Below are 19,918 nucleotides of genomic sequence, written 5' to 3' on the forward strand. Positions count from 1 at the left end.
TGGCGGGGGGGCGGCCGGGCGCCCGGGGGGAGCCTCGGCGAAAGCGAACGCCCGGCCCGCCTTTCCAGCGCCTGATCCTCCTCGGCGCGCCCGGCCCTGGCATCCGGGGCGACCGGCGGTTAGTGCCCGGCCCAGTAGGCGCCCGGGAAGTGGTTGCTGTTAGTCCCTGAGCTCAGGACCCCGCAAGGGAGAAGCGGGCTTGGAGCACCAGTTTAAGGAAAAGGGTGTCTGAGCCGCGGCTAGACCAGATGAGCCCGGTGGTGGGGCTATTAAGACTTCTAAGCCGGGTTTTCCTTCCCAGGCCCGAACTTCCACCCGCTGTCCAGCGGCTGTGGGCACCCAGTCCACTGAGACGTCTCTACCTCACCTGCCCGCGTACGGACTCCTAGGTGGGCGGTGGGCTTTGGGGCTCTGAGCTAGGGGTGGCTGCTGCAGGTTGCCAGGCTCCGCTTCCCCCAGGTGGGCCATGTGGGAAGGTGGGTGTCTCTGACTGTGGACCAACAGCAGAAAAAGGGGCAGGGAGCAGCTGCAGGTTCTCAGCAGGACAGGCTGTTGGGGGAAGCCTTGGTGGCACACCTGTGGGGTTGTTGTCCTGGACGGTCTTGTCTGTCCCCCCCACCCCACCCCCCAGCCCCCGGAGCTGCTCTGCTTGGTGGTGTGGCCACCTAGGAGTGCAGACCGGAGTTTGTTAGTGAGTTCCCGGGCTGAGAGCTCTAGTGAAAGCAACAAGAAGCCAGATGACCCAGGGACGGACCTGAATGAGTCCTGCCCTCAGCCTGTCGCTGCGCACCTGAAAGATCAGCCTGTGACTCACAGCTCCCAGGGATAATCTGTGTATACAACTTCAGGAGGGGAGAGAGAAGTGGATGGGGAGGGCATCCTTTAGAAACTTGTGCTAGTGAGTGTTGGGGACCCTCTGAAGAACACTGAAGCCTGGCTGGGGTCCCAACTTAGGCTTCCAGTCACAGACCCCCTCTGAATTCTGGTTTCCTGGCAACCACCCTGCCTGCCTATGGACTGGGAGACTCTGGGGAATGGGGGCTTTTAGGAAAGTATTCCCATGGGATACAGCATCCTCACATTTCCCACCTGTTCTGAAAATCCTTTCCTCATGTCCTGTCCCCCGACCCTGGTCCTGTCCTCAGTCCCTGCAGGCTCTGAGGCACTTCACGTGGAGGGACAGAGATCAGCCTTTCCCTGTCCACAGTGGGAAGCACGGGGTGCTGCGGCAGTCCCCTGTGGCTGTGCAGGTGGATCTAGGACAGCCACCTGGGATGCAGCCTGCACTTGCTCTTCCTCAGACACTGGCGTGCTGGAGGGAAGGGAGCCACCTACTCTGGTTACCTCCTGGTGCCTCACAGTCCCATCCTGTAGGGACTGCTGATGGTGACCACTAGACACCCTCCTCGGGCACTTGGCGTTGGGGTCTCACAGTCAGGCTCTATTAGCAAGTCTCCACCAAGGCCCAGGAGGGACGTGCCTCAGACCTCAGGGCCCCAGGCTTGATTTCTGATGGCACTGGCCACAGACTCCATGTAGCTTTCACATCTGCTGTGGGATCCCTGGACAGGACAGCCAGGGGACAGGCAGACCCGACAGAGAGCCTATGCTTTCCAGGGCCCCACACAAAGAGCCTTCCAGGTCACCCAGCAATGAGCCATGAGAGAAATCAGTTTCCACAGAAATCCAGAGGTCCACCTGGCGTTGTGGGGGCTAAAGTCCAGTAGCATGTCTTTTGTTATCAAGGGGGGAAATCCCTAAATATTCTAGACCACTGGACACCCCTGCTGCCTGCCTGGAGCTGCCACTGAAGCAGAAGGTCTCTATATTTTCATAGAATGTATGTTCCACCTCTGGTACACAGAGGTTCAAATATATAGGACATTCTGCTCCTTGCCATTCCCCAAGACTTATCAATGTGATGCCACAGACCAGCGTGAGGGCCTTTGGGATAGAAAGGCCAAGGTCTTTCTGGCTAAATGATGGCAGAGAACCCAGGAGCTGAGGCTCACCAGTGAAGATCTGCTGCTGTCTCACCATGGGGAAAGAAGCCTGCTTGTGCTGTCCCCAAGTCCTGCACAGGGAGCACATATGTATACACATGGGCACACTCAGGTGCACACACATCACACAGACACACTCATGTGCACACGTGCACGCAGGCACACTCATGTGCACAAACATACAGGCAGAGTTTTCACCACATCAGTGGCTTTGTGCTAGTACCAAGGATTGTAATAGGTTGGTTTCAGAAAGTCATGCAGAGGACAGGTGATGAGAAAATCCACACAACTGAACCAAGGTCAGCCCACGGGCATTCTTTAAGGGCCTGTTCTGCACAAGCCAAACTGGCAGGTCACATAGGGGTGCAGCAGAGACTTCCCTCCCAGGCTAGTGGTAGTTCTTAGTCATCAGGGAGAAAATGTTGCTAACGATCCCCTCCTTCATAGGGGAGAGGTGTTCAGAAACTTTCAGTTAGCCTTTCCTACCAGAGTCTCTTTGCCATTAGTCAGGGACTGGGCAGGAGTTACTGCCAGCCACCAAGCATGCCTCTGTCAACTGAACATCAGGATAGGGTCAGGATCCCGGTGGGCTGTGGTGAGGTAGACACAGGGCACAGCTCTGTAACTTGATGTGTCCCTGCCTCCAGGAAGCCCTCACACCTGGTGATGAGCTATAGTGACATACTGAGCCACCAGGAATTGGTGTTAGCTTAGAACCAGAGTGCAATACTTTTGAAAGGTCAGGTATTTCTCTGTATAGGCACTTTTCAAAAGAGTCCCAGTCTTTGCTTATGAGATTACTGCAGGTGACCATCCTCCCTTCATTAAGGGGCTTTGCGTCTATTGAATCAAGTCAATAGAATCTGGCAATTGGGAACAATGGGAATTGGGCAAGGGACAATGGAGTTTATTCAGCAATTATGTATTAAACACCTGCTATGTGCCAAGCATTGTTTAGGCACTTGGTGAGGGAGTTCTGTCCACCAGACCTAATTTAACTTTTTTTTGTTTTCACTTCCATCAATATAAAACATATCAGACGGACCCCATTAGTACGTCCCATTGATGTGAACGCTCATAGCCATAGGGTCAACTCACCAATGCCAAGGGCCCCGGCATCAGAACATTCTGGAATGGCTCTGCCACTTGAGTGCTGCCTCCTGTCCTTTGTCACACCGCTCCTCCATTCCCACCTGTAGAAGTCCTGCTGGGCGGGGCTGCCAGGGCGTCTCCAGCTGATACAGAACAGCATCTGAGAGTGTCCTGAGATGCTGCCACTCCTCTGACCAAAGTGCTTCTCGATGCCTCAGGTGCAGGATGCTGTTTGGCTCTCCTGCGCACCTAGTCGGGTGGTGAGCAGGTTGCCGTTGACCAATCCATGCCAACATTGTGTCCCTTCTGAGACTCGGATTCCTGCAGGGATTTTGTTTTTTGTTTTTTATTCTGTGGCACCATTGTCAAGTTAGTTGGTTTCAACCAACCTACTGAGCAGCTGCAGGGATGCCTCGCAGCTCTTAGAGCTGGCTCGCCAGCCCCAGAAGGGTGGAGGCACCAAGTCCACACACTTCACCTGCCTGAGGGTGGTGTCCTGCCGCATTGGCCAGGCATTCTCAAGTGTCCATTTCCACGTGTTTCCCAGGCCAGGATGGATTGGCATGGTCATTATTTTCTGAAGTGTGCTCTTTTTCTTGATGGTTTCCCTCGTGAATGCTGAGCTCTGCCTCTACATTGTGGTCTAAAGGCAGGGCAAGGGTAGGTATGAGAGTAAGTGGTCTCACCTGACAGGGTGGAGCGAGGTGCTAACAGGTGCCTGCAGAAGCCAGAGAAAGGAGCAGAACTCAGTGGGATTGGGAGCCTCCTAAAATACCCCTTTCTCAAGGTGAGGGTTGTCACATTTTTCCAGACAGTCCCTAACTTCCACTCAGGATTGGGAAACCAGCCCATTCAGCTTTGTGACTCCCCAGTCTACAGACTGGTGTTGGAGGCTGCCTTTGGTTTGGGGTATCTCAGGCCCATGGCCACAGGAGAGAAGAGATACCTTACATGAGGTCAGAGTCGTTTGACCAGTACTCAGGGGCTGAATTTGTTTTCTCATTAAGCTGGCCAGGGGATCACCAGGGTCCTTGAATTCTTCATGCCTTACATTTGGGTTTTTAGCCAGAGCCATTTTTCCTCTCAGAGCCCCCAGTAGACACTTGGCCACTTGGTCATTTAATTAGGGGTTGGCCATACATGCAACGAGATTCTAGAGTTCCATGTCTTGTTGCTCAGTCACTGCCTTAGGCTTTAACCAGGCAAAATACCCAATCTCAGACCCTTTCCTATGGATTTATTTTCTCTAATCATCCTGGTACTGATTTCTTTACTAGGGAAGAGTCTTGGTTACACAATACAAAAAAGGCTCCAATTAAAGTAGGGGAAAAAAAAGTCTTGTCAGGATGTGCAGTGCTCCTGGGCCAGTGAAGGACAGTGGATTCCCACTCAGAAAACTGTCTCCCCTCCCCCCCAGTGACCATACTTCCAGCTTCCTCTTGTGAACATTTAGGTCTGTCTCCAAGAGCTGCTATCCTTGCTGGTGTTTAGTTGAGCTGCAAGGGGCTAGGACGAGGATATCTGTTTCCTTTCTATCGCCAAGATGGGTGAGGCCAGTGTCTCAGCTACTGTGGGGTCCCCTCCCCTGGTCAGGATGGCTGTTCAGATGCTGAGTATGAGGCAAGAGACACCCATGCACAGCAGGCTTTAAAGGAAAAACCCCACTGGGACTTACTTGGCTTTTCAGCTTTTGCTACCTGTCACCTACATTTCTGAACATTTCTGGGTAAAGATGGCAGCAGGGGCTCGAGACTGCAGAGACCCTGATGCAGAGGTATCTTCTTGAGTTCTACAGAGGCTGGCTCCCTGATAACAGAGTGGGCAGTACAGACTGGGCACAAATGCCAGCTGTCCATCAAGAGGCCCTCAGCACCTCCCAAGTTGCTCTCTAACACCTGACTCTACCACTGTGGGCCATGTTGTTCTGGGAGGGACCAGTGTGTCCCTCCTTTGTGCCTACCCTCCCACATCACCCTCTCAGGGCTCAGCTCAGGCCAGCAGCCATACTCATGCTTCTACTGCACACCCTTCTGTAAATAGCTGGGTCCAAGCCCCAAGAGCCCTTAGTCCAGAGGGTCTGACCAGTTGGTGGGTTGATGGGTCTAGAGACATAGACTCCTGAATCCTCCTCTGTGGACTTGGGCAGAGCCTAGCCCAGCCCCCACCTCTGCATGCCTGTCCTTCTCACCGTAGCCATGGCTGTGGTGGGGCAAGCTCATAAGCTCCTGCAGATTGCTGCATACTCAGCCCTTCATGGCCAGCCCGAGATGTCAGCGCTGGTATAACCATGGGAGGTGCCAGAGCCTCTGGAGAGTTTGACTTCCCTCTGGGGCTCCTGTAGAAGTTGCTGAGCCCTTGCCTGCTCCTCTGCAGAGTGGGACTATTGCCCTGGCTCAAGAGCAGTGCTCCGTCTCAACCGTTATGGACTTTGTCATCTCTGAAATGTGCTACCCTTCCCCTTCCACCAGATGTGGCTTGTTCTGCTCCTGGGCCTTACTGGGGTACCCAGTGGGGGGTGGGTGCTGCCTGAGACCCTAAGGTCCCTCATTTGGTGACTCATGTGTCACAGGTCATGGAGGGACTGGGGCACTGCTTACAGGCTGCCCTAAGGTACCTCCTCACTACACCAGTTTCCTTGTAGTTCCCTGTCCCTATTTCACCTTCAGGACACAGCAATGCCTCCTCCAGGCAGGCTCCCCTGCTGCCCTTCCTTCCCCTAGTACCTCCTCCTTGTGCCATCCGTGTGGCTCTTTCTTCTATCAAGGAGCACAATGGATCAGAATCTAGTCTCACCCCTCCACATTCACTTTCCTTTAACAATTCCTTTATTAAGATCTAACTTCCAACATCTTTACTTATATTTTTGATATTTCCTCAAGTTCCCAGCTTCTCCATCTTACTCTTGGTAGACATGATATAAACAATGATACAAAGGGAAACCATTTCACATCCTCTATGCCATCACATGAAAATCCCACACCAGAGGGCCCCGCTGCAGTGGCTGCAGTTGAAGAAGCTGTGCTCCACAATTTGGGGCCTTGAGGGAGGCCCGAGTTTGATTCCCAATCCAACCTAAAGGCTGGGTGTGTGATGTGTGGCTTCAGTCCAAGCAATGTGAGAGGCTAAGGCAGGAGGATTACCATACAACAACATCCTCTTGAGGAAAAAAAAAGGAATTATTTATTTAATTTTATTTGTTATTATTTTAATTTGCTGTAGGGTAGCAGAGAGAGAAAGAGAGAGAGAGAGAGAGAAAGCTGCCGGGTCCAGGACTCAAACCATGGTCATTCATATGGGAGTCTAATGCTTTAATCACCATGCTATTTACTGGCCAGGGAAAACAATTATTTTACTAAGATAAAAATGATAAATAGTAAGATTAAAAATGAAAATTCTACACTAAAACTGCTTCTATATTGCTTAATAATGAAAGAACTAATTCAGAATTCTGCCATACTTAATTTTAGGAGGTAGATTCATGGGTGTTCATTATTATTATTATTATTCCAGAATGTATATATAAACATCTTTTGCATATCACAGATTACATCATTTAAAAATCAACCACAGGGGTGGGCCAGTGGCACAGTGATAAAATGTGACACTCTTTGAAGTTGACTCATGTGGGTAGATTCTGGATTAACATCTAGAGGCCTCCCTGAGTACACTGGGCAAGCATGTGCCCACGATCTAGGTGGGCAGGGCTGGGGGTGGATTGTGGTGCTTAGAACCTGTGAGGGATGTCTCTGTTTCTCTCACTCATGGAATAAATTAAACTTAAATAAAATCGACCATATAGTCAACCAAACGGCAAAAATGGGAAATCAGATAAAAGGAACAGTTAGAGAAATTTCTGCCTTGTCTTTGGCTCCTGGTCCCTGAGGCAGTGCAGGCTTGGGTCCGAGGAGGAGGGTGGCGGGTGCACTCCTCAGCAGGTGGAGCTGTTGCTGCTTTGATGTGCCCTGTGCCCCTGTCTGGTTAGAAGCTGGGAGAGGGAGCACCTTATGGGCAGGAAGGCGTTTAATTGGACTTGACATGGGGCCCTATGGAGCCTTGCCAGTGGCTTTGGTTAAGAACGCAAGAGTATGAGCGAGTAGTGGGAGTGACGGGGTGACTGGGTTGCTTCTCTAGGCCTGGCCAGTACTCCTAGGGCCCCATACCAGGTCACCCTCGGCCATTGGGCTTTTCAGGCCCAGTTAATGTCAGAGTCATGGCCGCACCCAGGCTGAGCCGGTCAGAGTGTAGGACTGGGGTTAGGTGATAGTTTCTAGGCTCCCAGTGGCTGTCTGGTGCCGCCTATAGCTGTCCATCAGGACAGGGTCTCTCTTGGGACTTCTCTGGACTAAGGAGAGGCTGAGGTCAGACCCACATGCCCTCTTACCCTCACATTACCCTATCATAACTGAGATGGAGGTGTGCCTCCCTCCCCCAGAGAGACAGCCCACAATGCGCATATAGGTGAACCCCAGCAGTAAACCCTACAGACCCAGGCCCACGTACATCAGCCATGTCTACCACATAGGCTGACTCCTGTGCTTGAGAAGTGGTCTCCTTAAAGTGAGGCTTAGGTCTGGAAGGCAGTCTCTTGCCTAGGTCCCTGTGCACTGGAGACAGCCCCTGGAAGCCCCTGGAAGATCAGCTTTCCCATGGAGCTCTGTGCCCTCGGGCTCCCACAACTAACCCTGCACTTGCAGGGCTTTGTACTCATCACAGGAGGGAAAGGTCAAAGAGCACTTGGCAACTCTTCGTTACCATCTCCACACACCTCTATTTCTGCTTCGTCAAAACGTATTTTTCATACAACCAGTGGAGCCGAGTGGAAGCCCAAGTCTGAGATTTGCCTAGTGAGGAGCTGCTTGTGCTGGTGTTACTGGCCACGGTTCCTGAGTCAGGTAGAAAGTGTGTCTTCAACGGAGAAATTCTGGCTGTTGCGATGCCCTCCACAGAGCACGTCCGTGCTTCTGGGAAAGCCAAGGTCCTGGGAGGCAGTTTCCTCATGTGGAGATTGTAGCTTGTGCTGGAAACAGCTCAAAAGGTGGGATATACATACTGTGGGGTCCTGCTCAGCCCCAGAAAGGAATGAGTTGCTGGCCCAGACCCTCCCGGGTGAATCTCCAGGGAATTAGGCCTAGTGAGGGTAGCCAGGTGTGCTGTGTGATGAGATCACACTACGATCTAAAGTTCTGGACCACAGGAGGGAATCTATAGTGACAGGAAGCACGCCGGTGGTTTGTTGCCTGGGGACAGGCTGAAGAGTATGTAGGGGCAGGAGGTGGGTCACAAAGGACGTGAGGTGGTGGAGGGTCATCATCTTGATTGTGGTGATTGTTTTGCGATGTGTACGCTTGTCAAAACCATCAGGTTGCACTTTCGATGTGTGTGCTTCACTGCGTGGCAGTCATACCTCAATCAAGTCGGGCCTGCTCTTGTAGGGAGGTGCTGCCTTCCTGACACACCTGGCCTGGGATCCCTTGGCCAGAACCCTCCCAAAGAGCTCCTCTCATCCTGAGACAGGCCCTTTGCTTTCTTCCCCTGTGTGCACGGAGATAAGGATGGCTAAAGGGCAGCTGAGGAGCAGTGAGGTGGCAGCCCCCTGTGAATGGACACGAGTGATTCTGGCCCCCTCAGCTGAGTTCTCAACTTGAGGCATCATCTCACCCAAGCGTGTCAGTGCGTCACTGATGATGTATCATTTCTACTATGTCATGGCAGCCATTGGGCCTGGGAACTGTGCCAGCCCAGGGTAACCAATCATTTGAGAACCCCACACCTGATGGTCACTTCAGTGCTAATGTCTAAAAGGCTGCTGGATGCACCTGCCTCCCAGCAGTTTGACTGTGTGACCTGGGCCATCCTCCCTCTCTGCCTTCCCAGGCCAGTGCCTATCCCCAAAGGCAGGCAGGACCTGGATGCTGAGTTGGTGACTCCAGGAACTGCCGAGGTGGTGACTCTACAGGATGGTGTGAGGAAGCACTGTGGTCGGATTTGGACCTGTGCAGGAGGAGTCAAGGAAGCTGGGCTTTGCTGTGGACTGGGTACCAGAGGAGACTGGGCAGTTCTACATGGGGGTGTCCCTTAGAAGGCAGGAGGAAGGCAGTGAGGCTAACACTGTTGGGTAAGGCTGCGGCGTTGCCCAGGGCAACCCGCATAACGATGTTGGCTTTGCGGCCTGGACTACATGCATGTTTGTGCTCAGAAAGGAGTGTGGAGGGGCCAGTGCTTGTTTTGATCCATCGGGATCAGCATGGCCTTGCCTGGCAGTGACATTCCCTGACATTATTTACATTTGACGGGAGAGCACCGAGGCCCAGCTCCTGTGTGTCAGGAGTTGTTTTCTCTCTTGCTCACTTGGAAATGAGGGGGATGCACCAGGTACCTAAGGTGCTTACCCAGACTGTCCACAAACATGTCTCCACAAACATGTCTCAAGGCCCCTTCTGGCCTCCATGTCTTAATTCTCCAGTGGAGGCCTGCAGGGTAATTCTGACAGGTACCATGGCCAAGAGCCCTGCCAGCTAGACAGTAGCTAGACAAGTGCCTCAGGGAGGAAGGGGAAGGTTCCCCAGGTCTTCCCACAGAGGCCCCATCCAGCCCGCAGGCTACCTAAATCCCATCTTCCTGTTGGTGTGTGCAGTTAGGCTCGTGTTTTATGTCCGATGCAGGAGAAGGCCTAGTGGCTGATATCTGTATGTGGCTGGTGCTCTTCATGGGCTGGGTTACCTCTCAGGATACCTCAGTAAGCAGATGTTTCTGGTAACACCATGGCCTGAGTCTGCTCAAAGTGGCTGTCACGGCTTGTGGGTGGTGGCCAAGTGCAAGATGTTACCTTCTCTGGGAGCTGGCTGTCTCTCCTCCCTCTCCGAGCCAGGTTCTGGGACCCCTCTTCCCCAACTGCCCCAGCTTGTCCATAATTCACAATCAGCATTCGAATGTTGCTGCTGCTCAGACTCCCAACTCCTAACTCCCCAAATGGGGCTATTGCCTCTCTCCAACCCCTGGGTGGGGCCATCCAATCATGGTTCCTGTATGGCCATTATGAGTCACACAGCGGTGGGCAGTGAAGATAGATCTGGGGAGCAAGAGCCCCTCACAGGGTGCAGTGGGCAGGCAGGGAGAGGTCCTCACCTCATCTCTTATCTCAAAGTGCCCTCATAAAGGAGGCTTATGCTGTAGACGGGGTGCTTTGACTCCCAGAGAAGGTGGAACGGATTTGAAGTCACATCCCTTCCATAGTGCAGGCTGTCTGATGGGACCCTTTCTGGTGTTTTGGGTCCAGCCTGGCTGCTGTTGTACACGTTTCTGTGGGGCACCAAAGGACATGCATCCCTTTGTGTCCAGGACACAGGTCAACACTGGCCTTCACACTTTGCAGAGCACACTGCAAAGTGACTAAAGGCGGGAAAGGAAAGGAGCCAGCATGAGATGCTTCTCTCAACCTCGCCTTGGGCTCACTGGTCTATTGGACAACGTCACTGTATTCCCAGAAGGCTGAGACTGGAAGAGTGGAAAGTGGAACTCCTCACACTCACCTGGCTCCCTGCAGCCTCCACGCAGACTCTGGGCAGGTTCCCGAGTTCCTCTGAGGGCCTTTATTCCTCTGAGGGCTTGAGTAATCACATTGCTGGGTCTTCTCACAGCACTCGGAGGAAGATGAAATACTGACCCTGTGCCCAGAGGCCAGCGTCTGCCCAGGGCAGAGGAGATGCTAACTAGTACATTTCTGTGGCTGGTGACAGGTGTCTTCTGCAGCCAGGTGGGGCCCAGCTGTTCTCCCAGGAGGGAGCCATGCAGCTCCTTAGCCAGCTCGGGTCAGATCAGTAGACTGTGGGATGTTGGGCAGGCAGCTGTGTCTTGGGTGGCTGGGAGATGTGGCGAGCATGTGCTCTCAGCCAGAGATGTTTAAGCTTCTGCAAGATGAGAACTGACCCCTTGTTGGCATCTGTGATGCAGGTCCAACCTGCCCTCATAGGACTGCAGCATGCTTTTGGGCCTGGGAGGGGGGCGCCCCAGGGATTTCCAGACTGTCTGCAAAGCAGCAGGTGGGAGATTGGCCCTTTGTGAGTCCCGAAAGAAGCATGGTGGTGTCACTGGTGTGGGCACAGGTGACTGGGATCCCACTGATGGAGCCAGAGCAGATCTCTGCCCCTCTGGGCTCCTGGACATGGCCAGCAGAAAATGCAGGGATAGTAAGACCGGCTCTGCAGGTTTCTTGGGCTTCTGGAGGGCTTGAATGAGACATCGTGAGATCATGTTTTTGTATGCTGAAGTCAGGAGGCAGTAAGACCTGGTCCAGATCCAAACACCACCGGGTAGTAGCTCTGGATTATTGCTGAATTGTTCTGAGCTTCATTTCCTTATATGCAAAATAAGGACCATCAGGCCTGCCTCATTCTAGGAGTAAATAATGTTTTACTGGCACGGGCACACATCAGCACTTCATCTGTGGCTGTTTTATTACTACGATGCCTTTTTCACAATGGGGAGACAAATCTTTCCGACCTCACCATCTTTATTCTTTCTAGAGATACATTTCTAGAGCCGGAAGGGTCCCGGGGCTCCCCCACCTACCCCAGGACCTACTTCGGGGTATGCTAGAGGGACTCCTATGCTGCATTCACTGTGGGATGCTAATGTAACGTGGCTAGTGATGACTGTGGGAGGGCGGAGCACTCAGACTCAGGCGGAGAAGAGAGCCAGGTGGCCGAAGAGCCCTGCTCTCCTGGTCTCAGCTTTCTGGGAACACAGAGCCATTGTCATATAGACTCAGGTGAGGTTGAGAGAAGGCATCTCCTGCTGGCTGCTGTCCCTTCCCTTCCCTCCTTCAGTCACGTGTGCTCTGCAAAGTGTGAAGGCCAGTGTTGACCCACCTGTTTCTCAGGTATTGTGAGAAAGATGAGTGTCACTGCTCAGCAGGTCTGTGCCTCAATGTGTCACCGGGGCTGAGCTGCCGAGACAGCTGAGGGCTGCACGTGGTCCTGGTATCTGTGTGTTGCAGCCTCTTGGGAAGCAGTATCTCCTTCCATCAGTAGCCATCCTGGGGTCCCAGCATAGTCTGCCCTCTACAGTGGGCGTGGGCGGCAGCGTGGGAAGGGCATGTGAGCTGCATCTGTGCTGGACTCACCATCATGGGAAAGTCAGGTGAGCTCCAGCAGCATCCAGTGGAATGGTGAGGTCATACGGGTTGGGCCAGGAGGTGACACTGGCTGTAAAAGTGGGCAGAGTGAGCTTAGGCAGCCTTAAGGGATGGATAGAGCAAGCCAGAGATACGCCTTACCAGAACTTTGCTGTGTGGTTCTAGGCACGTCACTTAGCCTGTAGGACAGAGGTCTCAGTCCTCTCATTTGTCAACTGGGAACATCCTCTGTCCTGCTCACCTCAGAGGCTTATTATGAGATGACAACTGCTCTGTGTGGAAATAGCTTGAGAAGCAGGATCATGGTTAGTAAGAAAAGAAGTGGTAAGCACAAAAATTATGTCATATCCACACAAAATAGTTAATACAATTATGTCCTAGAATGATACTTACTGACATGAGAAAATGCACGTGATATTTGCTAAGCTCAGCAATATGACACAAGCACATACTGACCTGCAATTTTAAGTTAAAAATAGTGACCTTGGAGGCTGGCAGGTAGCATAGTAGTTAAAGGCATTAGACTCCCCATGTGACCGACCATGGTTTCAATCCTGGACCTGGTGGCTTGGTTTCTCACTTTCTCTCCTCTGGTCAAATTTAAAATAATAATAATGATAACATATACAGTTATATAAGATAATTCTAAAAAAACAGTGACCTGGGGTCAGCAGGTGGTTAAGGCACTGGATCCTATGTGGCTGACTGCAGTGTTCTAGTCCTGGACTTAGTGGCTTGAGAAACACTCTGGGCATGTGTGTGTGTGTGTCACTCTCGGGGTGTGTGTGTGTGTGTGTGTGTGTGTGTGTGTGTGTGCATGCCCTGAATCTCAGGAGGAGAATAGTGGAGAGGGGACTGCAGTGTGGTCATCTCTCTGTCTCTCTCTGGTGTGTGCATGTACTCTGTGGCAGAGATCTAAAGAAAAAATAAGTGGTGACCTGTACATAAGCCATAAGGTACATGAACATGTAGAAGTACAGGTCAAACCCTCATCTGCATGCTTGGGCACAGGCTAAGACCCTGCCTTGGAGCCTGTGCTGGCAGGGAGGGCCAACAACACACACTCATCTGCAGAGGGTGACTCCATAAGCCTCTTATTAGAAAATGCGGTGGGGTACACGCCAGGAATTCCTGCCCTAGGAGGTGTGGCCAGTACACAGGGCTCTCATGCCCACTCACTGCCAGGCTGGAGCTGCAGTTTCTCTTTAGGAGAGGCAGGCTGTTGGAGTTCTCCTCCACAAGCCCCATGTGCAGAAGCTCTATTCCCAGCAGCTGAGAAGTTCAGGGCTCCCTCCCACAGTTAGCTCCTGCTGCAGGATGGAAACCTACTCCAGGCAAAGCAGGTTGGGTTCCTGGGGCCCCCATTGCCCTTTGCTCCAGTTCTCTCATAGGATAGAAGCTCCATGCTTGGGGGGGGAGTGTGAAAGGGGGGCAAACCAAGAAGACCAGGGCTGCCAGCTAGTGCCTGCTAGTAGAGTAAAGATGTCCCTTGTGAAGAGCAGACCCCCAACCACCAGATCTGTGTCCTGGTACAAAGGTTTGCCCAAAATGGGTGCCTTGTAGTATTAGATTAATTTGGTTTCATTTTTTAATTTTTGGCTTGTCTAAAATAAACCTTACTTGTTCTAATAAAAAAAAAAAAAAAAGGTTTGCCCAGAGGGAAAAGGAGGCTGCAAGGACCCTGCAGCTCTGCTGGGTCTTTTTATTTGGAACAGAAAGTAGAGAACTCCTTACTGTGGAGACAGGGTTCGCCAGGACCACACTCAGGCTTGATAATTTACCAGGACTCAGAAAATCTCTTATACTCGTGGTTACAGTTTATCACAGTGAGAAGATACAGGTTTAAATCAGCAAAGAGAAAAGGTGCGTAGGGTGGAGCCCTTGAGAGCCCAGGCGCGAAGTTCTAGGCACCTGCTCCCAGCAGAGTTGTATACAGCGTTACTGAATGACGGCAAGTGTGAAGGGTTGTAACCCGGGAGGCGCACCCAGGCCTTGATGTTCAGGGTTCTATTGGAGTCAGTCGTGTGGGCTGACCAAGTGAACTGATGCAGTATGGCCCAGGGCCTGAGCTATACTAAGACACACTTACGAGCAGCATGTTCCAAGAGCTCAGGAGTTATCTCACAGGGGCAGTCGCAGGCCAGTCTTTTCTTTGGAATGTGTGGGCCTTGAATAATCCAAGCCTGCTGCATTGCCTCTACTGCTCACTTTAAGAAATAAACATATGGCAAAGCAACCAAATGTTTAAACAAATAAACAATTGTCTTAACAACCTCAACAATGCACAAGGGAATATTAATATCAGAATTGCTACAATGTGTTATCTGAGATATCCATTTTTTTTTTTAAGAGGTTTTTGCCTCGGGGTGCTTGTGCTCTCAGGAGACAGAGAGATAGACACAGTGAGAGGGAAAGTGAGACGTCAGCTCCTCCCTCCCCTCGGAGAATAGCCATGCTGCAATTCTTTCTCTTCCATTCTCTCCTGGGATCTTGGACATGCACATATGTGCACCTGGCATGATTTTCAAGCCACTGAGTCTGGGACTTGAGCCTTGGTTGGTCATATGGGAGTCCAGAGACATAACTATGTCATTTTCTGGTCCCACGAAATATCCAGTTTTTAACAAGAAAAATAAAAAACAAAATATACAAGATATACAAAGGAATAGGGAAGACACCTTCATGGCTCCTGAGAACTAGTGACTTCAGGGGAATAGGAGAAATGAAGATTTTCCACTGATAATTCACCTTCCAGCCCACAAATTCGAGTGATTGAACTTCAAGTGTGGGAAGAAACACACCATCCCTCAGATGACTAGAAATCACCACAGGGTCACAAGAAATATAGGAAAGCAAGAAAATATCTCTCCTCAAAAGGAAAAGAATAACTCCTCTTCATCCACAGACAGTTAAATGAAAATCATGGAAAAGTCTGATAAAGAATTTAGAACATTCATAATGGCGAAGCTAACAGAGATGGAAGAGAACAGAGACAATGAACTGCAGAAGAGAAAAGAGATAGGAACTGATGAGTTCCAGGAGGTGAGGAAATTCTTGCAAGATCTGAAAGAGGAATTACACACTTTACAAAAGAATCAAGTGGAACTGTCAGAGAGGAAGGCTATAATACAGGAAGTCAAAATCTTCTTTGAAAGTGTTAAAAGCAGACTAGATCATACAGAAAATAGAATCTCAGATGTAGAAGAGAAAATTGCTGGCCTAGAAAAATCCACCACAAAGACTGAGAAAATTGTCCCAAAATTTGAGAATAATATACAAGAAGTACTAGATACCATAAAACTTCCAAACATCTGGATAATTGGCATCCCAGAAGGTGAAGAGACTCATAAGGGCATTAATAATCTATTCCATGAAATCCTGCAAGAAAACTTTCCAAACCTAGAGAGACACTCAAAGATCCAGTCCCAAGAAATACAAAGGACCCCAGATAGAATCAACCCAAGAAGATCTTCTCCAAGACACATTATAGCCGGACTGACCAAAACCATAGACAAAGACAAGATACTAAGATTGGCAAGAGAGAAACGGCAAGTTACCTACAAAGGATATCCCATCAGACTAACAGCAGACCTCTCATTGGAAACAATGCAAGTGAGGAAAGAATAGGAAAATATATTCAAAGTGTTAAGGGTCAGGAAAATTAAATGCAGACACAGAGAAATAAGAGTTCAAAAACTAAGAAAATGGCCAACTTAATTGTAGGGACAAGTCTGATTGAATATTATATCCCAGAATTCAATTGGGAAGATCAAACCACAACAGAAGATAAATTACATGAGACTGAACTGGTGAAATAGCATTCTGTGACTTTTGACTAAAATATTGCTGCTTTTTTTCTAGGCTTTGTTGTCCGGTTTTAAGAGTTTTTGTCCTGTCTTGAGCTGTCAATAGGTTCATGTACCTACTATTTGAACAGAATACTAACCTGTTTCCAGGCTTTAAGTTTTAAGCAAATTTTCTTACCAATTCAAAACTGCTTTTCTTGAAATTAACAGCTGAACTTGCTATTGAAAGTAGTTAGATTATTTAAGAAATTGTGTGATCAATAAAATGTGGGAGGAAAAGGAATGAAAGACAACTGTGGACACCAGAGATAGTTTGAGAAGAGGGTGGGAAAGGGCAGAGGGTTAGACATAGAGGTAAATCTATATCTATATCTATGAAACTAGAAATGGAAAATTATTGATGATAGCATTCATGATTAAGCCACTATGCAGTATATTCTGGATGGGAAACCACATTTTATATGCTGTGACAATGCTAAAGTGATGAATGTAAATTAATTAATTAAAAACAGTTTCAGGAGGAAAAAAACCCCACAAAAACTGTTTTTCTTGGAATTAAAAACAATGCATATTTGATGATGGCAGTAAGCTATATAGCCCCAGCTAGGTGCTACTTTATATTATGTTCATTCTCCTCACTGAGGTTTATGCCTAAAGTCAGACTTGGGTTCATGTACATGTATATATCAGCTGCGCTTGCTATTGGAAATATTTAGATTAAGTTCATTAACGAATCAATAAAATGGGGGGAAAGGCATAGAAAGCAACCATGGATACCAGAGACAGTGCGGGAGGAGAGTGGGACTTGGCAGAGGGTGAGAGATAGGGAATCAAGGATGGCAAAAAAAAAAAAAAAAAAAAAACGGAAACAGAAAATGGAAAATTATTTGTTGGAAGTAACACACATGTTGATGTGCTTGATCGAGCCAATATATAGTGTATTCTGGATGGGAAATCTCATTTTGTATGCTGTAATGATGTATAGTGAATGAATGTAAATAAAATAAATTTAAATTAAAAAAAAGAAATAGGAAAGTGTGACCTATACACAACGAAGAAAGCAAACAGCTGAAATACATTTGAAGGGTTATTGATGGAGACCAAGACTTCAAAGTGGCTACTATAAATATTACAAATTTCCTTTGTTCAAAAACTAAAGGAAATCCATGCATAAGGAATTCAAGGAAGTTATGATGACAGTGTCTCACCAAACATACGATATCGATAAAGACATAGAAAATATGAAGTTAACCAATAGGAACTTGAAAAACACAATAAGTAAAATAAAAATTTACTATAGGAACTCAACAATAGATGTGAGTTGGTCACCATTGAAAGTAGTTAGATTATGTAAGAAATTGTGTGATCAATACAATGTGGGTGGGAAAGGAATGGAAGACAATTATAGACACCAGAGATAGTGTGAGAAGAGGGTGGGAAAGGACAGAGGGTTAGAAAGCGGGGCAAAAATAATTCTAGGAACTAGAAATGGAAAATTTTTTATAATATGCATGATTAAGTCACTATAAAAAAAAAGTTTCAGGAAAAAAAATATCTATTCAATGACTGCAGTAAGATATATAGCCCCAGCTAGGTGCTACTTTATAGGATGTGTAAAGTTAGACTTGTGTTCATGGAAATGTATATATCACCTGTGTTTGCTATGAAAAAATTTAGATTAATTAAGGTCTTTAGTAATTCAATAAAATGTGGGGGAAAAACAGTATAGAAAGCAAACATAGATACCATAGACAGTGTGGGAGGAGAGTGGGAGATGGCAGAGTGTAAGAGATAGGGAATCAAGGATGGGGAAAAAAGCAAAACATACAGAAAACAAGAAATGGAAAATTATTTGCTGACAATAACATGTTTGTTGATGTGCTTAATTGAGACAATATGCAGTGTACTCTGGATGGAATATCTCATTTTGTATGCTGTAATGATGTACAGTGGATGAATGCAAATAAATAAATTGAAAAAAAACACAATAGATGTGAGTTGGCAGGAGAATTAGTGAGCTTGAAGATAGATCAATAGATTATGCAGCATGAAGAACAGAGGGAAAAAAAGAATGAAGAAAAATGAACAGCGACTTAGAGAAATGCTGGACACCATTAATTGCACCATCACTTGCATAATGGGAGTAAAAGAAGGAGAGAAGGTAGAATTGAGCCATTCCCACAGACACAAAAAGGAAAGACTTTGTTGCCAGCAGATCTGCCTTACTAGAAATACCAAAGGCTGAGAGCAAGTGACACCAGAGAGATTCAAATCCACATGAATAGAGATTGCCACTAAAGGAAATTATTTAGGTAATTATGAAAGTGCAATTGCATGTTTCTTCTTTCTTCTCTTACTATTTAGAGTGTGATTACAGAAAAACTACCTGTATACCGTTGTACTGGTGGAGTGACATATATTAGCTCGTTGGGAAAGTCATGATGCATTTTTGCATAGAAAAATAGAAAAAAATACATCATGATTTTCCTGATGACCTAATAGAAATGTGATATATTTGACGGTAATGCACAAAGGTGATTGCGAATAAAGCTGTATTGGAGGTTTCCAGATGACAATTCAAACACATAGACATGAAAAACATCAGAAATGGTAAATATAGCAAACTTCATAAATATGTACTTGCTCTCCTTTCTTCCCCCAGTTTCTTTAAAAAGACATGAGATTGCATAAGGCAATGTATTGAGGGATTTGTAACAGGTAGAGACATTATGTACAATGTTAATAGAAAAAAAGAGAGAAACAAGTAGAGCTTATGGGAGTAAAGCTTCTCTATCTCACTGGAATTCAGTTAATATTAATCTGAGGTGGATTCTGATAAGCTAAGATGAATATTGTAAGCTCTAGAGCAAGCACTAAGAAAGCAACTTATAAAATACAGTGAAAAAACATTAAAGGAATCAAAATGTCCTACTAAAAAGTGTTGATATTTACTAGAGGATTGACTTTGTGGCTTAGTGGTTAAAGGGAGCTGGATCCACATGGCCAACAGTGATTTGAATTTCAGCTCCACTGGCTTGAAAAACATACTGGGCATGTGTGCATGCATGCCCCAAATCCTGAAAGTATGATAAATGAAAAAGGGATTGAGGAGTGGCCACATCCCACTGACCCTTCTGGGGTGGGATGCGTTCTCTTTTTCTCTTTTTCTAAATGTGAAGGGAATAGCAAAGGGGAAGAGATTTCAAAATGGATAGAAATGGGGAAAAAAACAACATCTAAGTATTTGCTCTTTGTAAGAGACACTTTAGATTCAAAAACACAAATATATTGAAAGTTGTTGGAAAATAAACTGTGAAAAGAGTATGAGCTGGAGTGGCTATACAAATATGAGCCCAAATAGATTCTAAAACAAAGCTTTCTTTTTAATTTTAGATTTTGCCGCAGAGTGAGTGTGCTTGCCAGAGAGAGACAAGGAGACAGAGAGACAGGAAAAGTGAGAAAGCACCCAAGGTGGGCAGCCACACTGCAATCCCTTCTCCTCTGTCTCCTCCTGGGATTTTGGGCCACACAAGCGCCCAAAATGTTTTTCTTTTCTTTTCTTTTGAAGTCATCCTTCCGCCCCACCCCCCACCCCCATAGGGCATATGTGTTTGCCAGAGAGAGAGACTGACAGAAACAGTGAGAGGGAAAGTGAGAAGTCACCCCCAGGGGGAATTGCCATGACACAATCCTTCTCCTTCATTCTTTCTTGGGATTTTGGGCACACATGCACGTTGCACCCAGTGTGATTTTCAAGCCTCCGGGTCTGGAACTCAAACCGTGGTAAACCACATGAGTCCAGCACCTTAACCATTATGCCACCTGCTGGCACACCCCATGAGTTTTTCAAGCCGCCAGGTCCTGAACTCAAATCTCGGATTCAG

At 48.1% G+C, this 19,918-nt stretch overlaps 1 protein-coding gene and 1 pseudogene across 1 annotated transcript in view; one reads left to right on the top strand and one right to left on the bottom strand.

Moving 5' to 3' along the window:
* LOC106733149 (uncharacterized) overlaps positions 1 to 19,918 on the top strand; it is a 132,378-nt gene that overhangs the window by 1,335 nt on the left and 111,125 nt on the right. The window lies entirely within an intron of this gene.
* Positions 120 to 19,918, bottom strand: part of LOC114008766 (serine/threonine-protein phosphatase 4 regulatory subunit 2-like) — a 41,732-nt pseudogene continuing 21,933 nt past the window's right edge.

Source organism: Tupaia chinensis, unplaced genomic scaffold, assembly GCF_000334495.1.
Source record: "Tupaia chinensis unplaced genomic scaffold, TupChi_1.0 Scaffold000386_1, whole genome shotgun sequence".
NCBI lineage: Eukaryota > Metazoa > Chordata > Mammalia > Scandentia > Tupaiidae > Tupaia > Tupaia belangeri.